This window comes from Schistocerca serialis, chromosome 11 (assembly GCF_023864345.2).
Source record: "Schistocerca serialis cubense isolate TAMUIC-IGC-003099 chromosome 11, iqSchSeri2.2, whole genome shotgun sequence".
Classification (NCBI taxonomy): Eukaryota; Metazoa; Arthropoda; class Insecta; order Orthoptera; family Acrididae; genus Schistocerca; species Schistocerca serialis.
Window position 1 is genome coordinate 203,407,305 of NC_064648.1, and position 8,044 is coordinate 203,415,348.

Sequence of the window (8,044 nt, forward strand, 5' to 3'; positions counted from 1 at the left end):
TGTTAGTGTCAATCTGCCATTAGGCACTGGTATTGGTACAGCAATGTAGTGTTGAAACAAGATTCAGTATGCATTGCAATTGCAGGCAGTCAATGTGGGTCTGGATGATGCGAGCGGTGCTTTACTCATAAAGCTGTTTTGTTACAATAACAATACAGCTGTTGCTCTTTGCGAATGCTGATGCACTAAAGGAATATGGAGAGGTCTTCTTTCTGCAGCAGTGATGAACACTCAGAAGTTGGAATTAATTGGTTAAGGAATGGCTCCTGGGAGGGTGACGGCCAATTGTACCACAAATTGTAGAGGAAGTTACAGTTAACAAATGTGGAAATTAAAATGTGTTTGTTTCAATGATTTATTCATCATTTTTTTCTGCATGTCCTTACAAATGTTTCCACAGTGTTTCACAGTCATAGGATCACTCATTTTTCATGGGGGCTCTCAGAAGTAGTGAAAGTTTAATTATACCACCATGTAATATATGCTAAACACACTTTACTGTTCAGTGATAATGTTTCAGTTCATGTAGTACAGAGGTTAAAAGATGCTGTATTTTGCCTGCTTTTCCTCTCACTTTCTGCTAAAGGCATATCATATCTGTCTGTCATTACACTGAAAATCTTTGTGCTAATGGGCAACCATCCTTTCACCACAGTTGTATATTGATATAACAGATTTTATAGACTCTCTCTCTCTCTCTCTCTCTCTCTCTCTCTCTCTCTCTCTCTCTCTCTCACTCTCTAGAATTACCTCTTGATCCGCACCATCCTGTAATTCTTCTGTTACATGCACACTGGATGAGTAAACCTGGACCTGTGACAAAACTAAAACAAAATTGCAATGGTTACATTTAAGCAGCCATGATCTCCATGTATCATATAAACTTTCCCAAACTGTAAGGTGAACTGTGCTGCATCTCAATATTGAAAGAACATATAGTTTAATAAAAATGATCATTTTATGGCCTGTTCTCAGTAAGTGTTCTTTTCTGAAAGAGAAATTCTGGGTGACGAAGTCAGTAAGAATACTTTCAATGACAGTAAAGATGAAATTATGTCAATGATTAATGCCAGCAGAATTGAATATTTACTAGTATTCTGCACTTCAGCCTGAATTTTCAATCATGTTTTATAATTTATGTTTGTCACTAAGCCTCCATTTATACAATTTCTCACAAAGGTTTGGAATATACCACAATCAAAATAACACAGGGATTGACATTTGAGCGGGGGAGAGGTGTGATGTTGATGGTATATGTATGTCTGTGTACATATATGGCTGTGGCTGCAACTACTGGGCATTTCCATTCCAAATAAATTCACATACTGCCCATTAGTGCACAGTATTCGGTTTGCACTCAGAGAAACAATGAAAACAAATTACGATAGTTAGGTAACCGTACCCAAACTACATCTGCAACTGACTGTGCCAACTGGTACCTACAGTAGCAATGTGATATGACAACATGAAGAGAATATGAATGCATGACCAGGCTCATTCTCAGATTTGTTGTTGCTATAGTAGCTGTGCTGTAAACTACCAGCTGTCAATCACCTTGTTGTTCTGATCCAGGTATTGGTGCTACTTTGAGCTAATGAAAAACAGACACTGCAGCACAACAGGCCCTGAAAGAATCATGCTGTATTGCAATAAAAGGTGTAAGATGCTTGGGACAATCTATTGCAAGATGCATTCAGCACCTTTATGATCACTTGCATGCAAGTATACATGCCGTTTTTGTCACCAGATGGGCACTGATGTAATTTTTTGGCACCTTCTAATGTGATGTGCGTTTCATTTGGGCGAAATTTTTAATCACATACTCCCATAATGATGAACTGCCTGTCACCTCACTTGTCAATCAAATGACCTTGTCCTTGGAAGTGATGCATTTTTTTCCAGCATTGTATAAAAAATTCCAATCTTCAGTGTGTGTAGATGTGGCCATATCCAGAATGAGGACGTAATAATTTACAAGAATGGCTCTCCCCCCCCCCCCCCCCCACATTACTGGGTGACATATAATGCAAATGCCATAAAGAATATATTGAAATTATGTTCATTAAACTCTTTTACCTTTACGTATTCTTTCAGGACTTTCATCAATGTTTAGTAAATAATCCAAGTACTATTTGAGATAGTAATTACTTCAAAATGTGATACAAATATGACATATCTACATCTTCATCTAAATCTACATCTATATTCTGCAAACCTCTGTGAGGTGTATGGCAAAGGGTACGTCACACTGTAACAGTTATTAGGGTTTCTTACTGTTCCATTCATGTATGGAGCATGGGAAGAATGATTGTTTGAATGCCTCTGTGTGTGCAGTAACTATCCTAATCTTATCCTCACAATCCCTGTGGGAGTGATACATAGGGGGTTGTAGTATGTCCCTACAGTAACCATTTAAAGCCAGTTCTCGAAATTTTGTTAACAGACTTTCTAGGGAGGGTTTACGTTTGTCTTCAAGAGTCTTCCAGTTCAGTTCCTTCAGTATCTCTGTGACACTGTCCCAGTGATTAAATAAACCTGTCACCATCCACACTGCCCTTCTCTGTATATGTTAAATACCCTCTGCTATCCTATCTGGTACGGATCCCACACATTTGTGCACTATTTTAGGATGGGTCGCATGAGTGATTTATAAGCAATCTCTTTTGTAGACTGACTGAACTTCCCCAGTATTCTACCAGCAAACTGAAGTCTACCACCTGTTTTACCCACAACTGAACCTATATGATCTTTCCATTTCATATCCCTACAGAGTCTAACATCCAGGTATTTGTACAAGCTGGCCGATTCCAACAGTGACTCATTGATATTATAGTCATAGGATACTAACTTTTTTTGTGAAGTGCAAAATTTTACACTTCTGGACATTTAGAGGAAGTTGCCAAAATCTTCACCATGCAGCTTCTTCGAGGTAGCTCTTCACTATAGATAACTGCATCACCTGCAACAAAAACCTGATTTTACTACTAATATTGTCTGCTAAGTCATTCACATACAAGATAAACAGCAAGGGTCCCAAGTCACTTCCCTGGGACACACCCAAAGTTACTTCTAATGACTCTGCGTCCAAGATAACATGCTGTGTCCTCCGTACCAAGAAGTTCTCAATCCAGTCACAAATTTCAATTGATACCTCATATGATCATACTTTTCACAATAAGTGTGGATGTGGTACTGAGTGAAATGCTTTTCGGAAATCAAGAAACACTGCATGTACCTGGTTGCCTTCATCCAAAGCCTTCAGTACGTCATCCGAGAAAATTGCGAATTGGTTTTCTCATGATCGATGTTTTCGTAAACCGTGCTGGTTGGCATTTAGGAGGTCATTCTATTTAAGATACCTCATTATGTTTGAGCTCAGAATATGTTTTAAGATTCTATAACAAACTGAAGTCAAGGACATTAGATGGTAGCGAATGCTAGTCAAGTCTCAGAAACCGGCACCATTCTCCATCCTCAGCTCTCATAGCAGGTTATCTTCACCAATTCTTTTTTAGTACATTTTTGTCCACCAATGACAACCATAGTTTTCTCAGCAAAATCTTCAATATTAAGAGTGCAAATCTCCCATCAGCATATCATCCCTGTCACGAGATATAATGCAGCAAACTAAGCGAATGTTCTAATATATACAGCATTCTAGACTATGTGAATGCACTACAATAAATTTTTGGCACCAGTGCAGAGACCAAAACTAAGGAAAACCAAAACATTTTGTGAACAGCAGAGGAAATGTGTTCAACACAAACATGCTTCCAGCTGCAGTGGAAACATGGTGTAAAGAAATCGTAATACCTGTTCCATACTATGTACATACTTACTGATTTTTTTTTTTTTAATTTCAAATTATTTACACTACTAATATGCGCTATGGAGTAATCTTCATTCTTATTTTGTACATTAAAGTTGGCATTCAAAGAAATATGGTATCAGATAAAATCCTTTTTTATATAAACACAATATCAATGCCACTGAGTGGTGCATTAAGAATTTTTCTGAATTAATTTAATATTAAATTTAAATTCTACCCACGTATTCCAAACATGCACCATATTGTATTCATGGTGTCATCAACTATTGTACAACAGTGAAATTTCACTAGGTTCTTTTTTTTTTTTTTCACTGCAATACTTATGATTCCAGCAACATCAGTGTCAACTGAATCTGTCTATACTAATGTTGGCTCCAGCCTATAAGGTAAAGATAGTATCAAGTGACATCATATGTGCACAAACAGAAAGGTAACAGAGACAATATTTATCTTTCTTCTATATTAATTTATGAAATGTAGGTTGTAGTGAAAGATTCACCTGTAGCATAGCCTGATGCTTAGGTTAGTTTGAAAGGTGACACTTCCATTGAAAGCAGGTGAAGCAATATCAAATAGTTCAGTTAATCCTAACGTGACATGAATTACATTTATTTATACAGCATAAGTGCACACTACACACAGATATCGATGAAACAATTGGGAAAAAATACAAGGAACATGGTGTATTACATACCCCATTTGTTCCTTCTTTTTTCAGCCAAACAGTTTTCTTGTCATCCATTTCTCAGCCCCTGAAAAACAGGAACTCAAATTAAGTAGTCATAATTAATTTCTGTGAAATACAGGTAAAACCACTATTTTCAGTCCACTACTGGCAGCAGCACATGAGCTACTTCATATTAAATATATTTCACACAGGCTGAGGAACAGAAAGTCCACTGACAAGAACCATTTACGACACTTGAGTTATGGAAAGTCAGCATGAATGCGTGGAGGTATGTACCATCTGTGCTACTAAATGAAGGCAGGCTGTTTGTTGCCATATGCATTTCGCTTCATTTATTTGGGAAGCATCATCAGAAGCAACTTTTGTAGCACAAGTTCTGTATTGTGAATGTCTCGCTCGGTGTTACTTGTGATTTTGTGCTACAAAAGTTGCTTCTCACCTCAAAAGCAGGAGAAAAACATGACAAAATGTAATATATCAGCATGTTATATCTATCACATAATATGTTTATTGTATGTATAAAAAGAAACATGTATTTCAGGCCACTGATGATGCTTCCAAAATAAATGAAGTGAAACGGGAAATACGGAAGCGTCCGATCCCGCCCATCTGCTTTGACCCCATGACATCACAAATGTGGCGGAAACAAAAACAAACACACACACTTTCCACAAGAAGCCTAATGACACTAACGGGACAAGCGTGGGAAATGGGGTGTTTTGGGTGGGGGGCAAACTAAATGTAAACAAATTTAGACGCCTTGCGTAGCTACAACGTGTAAGTGAAGACAGCCATGCATGAATACCCACCCACCTTCCCAGGGGTCGTAGCCCCTGCAACCCACAGAAGATAAAAATGCTTCAGTAGCTGATTAGTGTTTTTTGTCTTTTTTTAAAAAAATCTCACGGGATAGAACGAACAGATCAGAAAGATAAATATAATAAACTAAAACAGAAATTGGAGGAAACAGATAATTAAAATAAGTAATAAGTGTTTTTAAATTTAAAAAAAATCTCACGAGGTAGAACGAACAGATCAGAAAAGTAAATAAAATAAGATAAAACAGAACTGGAGACAGCCACACTCAGACCAAACTCCGCACCGACATGACTTCACACACGACAACACCCTTACGTCAAAGCCGACGCGTGGGATCGGACACTTCTGTCGACCCGTGAAACGCGTATGGCAACAAACAGCCTGCCCTCATTTAGTTGCATAGATGGTACATACCTCCACGACTTTAGAGCAACTAAGGGAAAGACGGAAAACATTAAAATGGATGGTCTCAAGAACAGAATACCAAAATTTTGCAGACCACATCCAATGGTGACAAATGACTACTGATTGCTGCTGCTTCTTTGTAGCACTGACTTATGATATACAATCCTACTGTGAGCATTATGGGAGATGTATCTTGCTTTTTCTGCACGAATTCTAGCTTCAGCACTATGCTCGATCAAAGGAACTAATACATGTAAAGTGAATTTGCTAAAAAGCATTTACTACAGTCAGTCTCAATTTGATAGATGAAGAAAAAAGTGTTCAAGTGGAACTTGCAGTCCTCTGCACAATTAATGTTCTAAATTTATTCTCGGAATTTGTAAATGTATATTATATACCAAGACACTGATAACCTGTGTTTATTCATGTGGGTGAGAACGTAACAGAATTTTTGTTTCTTAATCATACATGAAAGACTTGAAACTGTGCGATCTCGAAACTCACATATCACCCTCTGATTTGTTCACTGCAATATTTAGTTTCAGGCTGACAGGCACAAAATGAAAAGCTACTCCTACAACTATTCACCTGCTTCTGAAGTACATTTTATCAGACAATTTAATATGCATTTTCAACAGAGCTGTTTCTTTAATACTTTAACACCTTCTTATACATACTCTGCACATAGTTGCGTATCAAATTTACAGCAACTGCTAACATGCTGGAATTTTTTTCCAGTCAGTAAAGAATATTCAGATCTATTGAAGTCCACAAACTGTACTGTGCTGCACATTATCAGTCATAATTACACTTACGTACTATAGTTGGTTTGGGGGAGGAGACCAAACTGCGAAGTCATCGGTCTCATCGGATAGGCTGGGGAAGGAAGTCAGCCGTGCCCTTTCAAAGGAACCATCCCACAAAATAAAAACCAACTACTCCAGGAATTATAATGACCCCACAACTATCGATACCACAAAACCAACACCTAAAACAACAAAAATTGTAATCGGACACTTCCCTTGACCTATATAGGTCATCAGCAACTCACGATACCAGAACAGCTAGGATGACAGACTGGAATCGAACACTTCCCTTGACCTATATAGGTCAACAGCAGCTCACGATACCAAAACACACGTAGCTACAACGACACATTGGAATCGGACACATCGTACCCGATGTTCTCTAAGCACAATTTGCAAGCTATAGATCAGAACAAACTAGATGAATACTCAACGCATTCTGAATAGAGATGGCAATGGGCAAATGAATAGTCTTTCATTCCTAAATAAACTATCCCAAAAATTAAGTAATAACTGCAGGCACTTTAATTGGTAACTCTCAACACTTCGATACAGCATGGACACCACGAACGTCATACGTATACTAATATTGTAAATGTGCGGACTTCGCTATGCACAAAGTATTTAATAATCACTTTCGCTTTCGTTGCTGATCACAACATAAAGAATCTGCTCCAAAAACTTCAGGCAATACATCACAATGCTAGCAGTTCCTTTCACGAAGTTAGAGAAGATACATGTACGAATTTCATCGGATGTGGCTATATACGTACCAGAATATCTAGGTATTTTTCAAATCTGATGTACGGTAACCCCTAAATAAAATGCATCAAAATAGACGTGAAGAAGTTATTTACCTCGCTGTTGTCATTCGAGACTTGTACGCCCACTGAACACTGATGGTTTGTTGAGATAAACAAAACCTAATATAATTACACTCAAAACTTCACACACTATCTCAAACCAAAGTCGCCAACAATCTAACCACTGACCTTTATACACGAAATAAAATCAATTTCAAGTGTGTTAGTTGAATATTGGGCTACTGAAATACAATACTGTCATGAACACATGGAAATTCCAATTTAGTTGCGTTGTCCACGGTTCTCCACAAATGCTGCTAACCTCACAACTCACGAGGTTTCAAAACACGTTGCATAATGCATCAGTTAAGTACCCTATGGGATACATATCGAACGTGTGATCGTAAATCGATCATGCGACACTGGTGGCGGGCATTGCGATCAGTTATTTGTGATCGTCATTTTTATCTGTTTCCCGTCGTTCCCTTAGTTACTCTACATTACAAACCTCCGCGAATTATTTGTGAATTGCTAGGGAATCCCGGACGATTTATGTGGCTAGTGAGTGGGATGTCTGGTGTACTTGACGTTTCTTCGGCGGTTTCTCTCACATGGAAAATCTAATTCCATGTTTATCCAGCGTAGGAAATTGTTCCACTTTTTGTTGCAAATGTGGAGTACTACTGGACGAGGG

The 8,044-nt window shown here is 38.1% G+C and overlaps 1 long non-coding RNA gene across 1 annotated transcript; it reads right to left on the reverse strand.

Annotated features, from left to right (window-relative positions):
- Positions 1-341: 341 nt before the first annotated feature.
- LOC126426909 (uncharacterized) lies at positions 342-7,694 on the reverse strand. Its single transcript, XR_007576457.1, has 4 exons — positions 7,405-7,694; positions 4,524-4,581; positions 2,849-2,959; positions 342-824 (listed from the first exon to the last, which is right to left on the reverse strand). It is a non-coding gene; the product is annotated as an uncharacterized LOC126426909 (long non-coding RNA).
- Between the last annotated feature and the right edge of the window lie 350 nt (positions 7,695-8,044).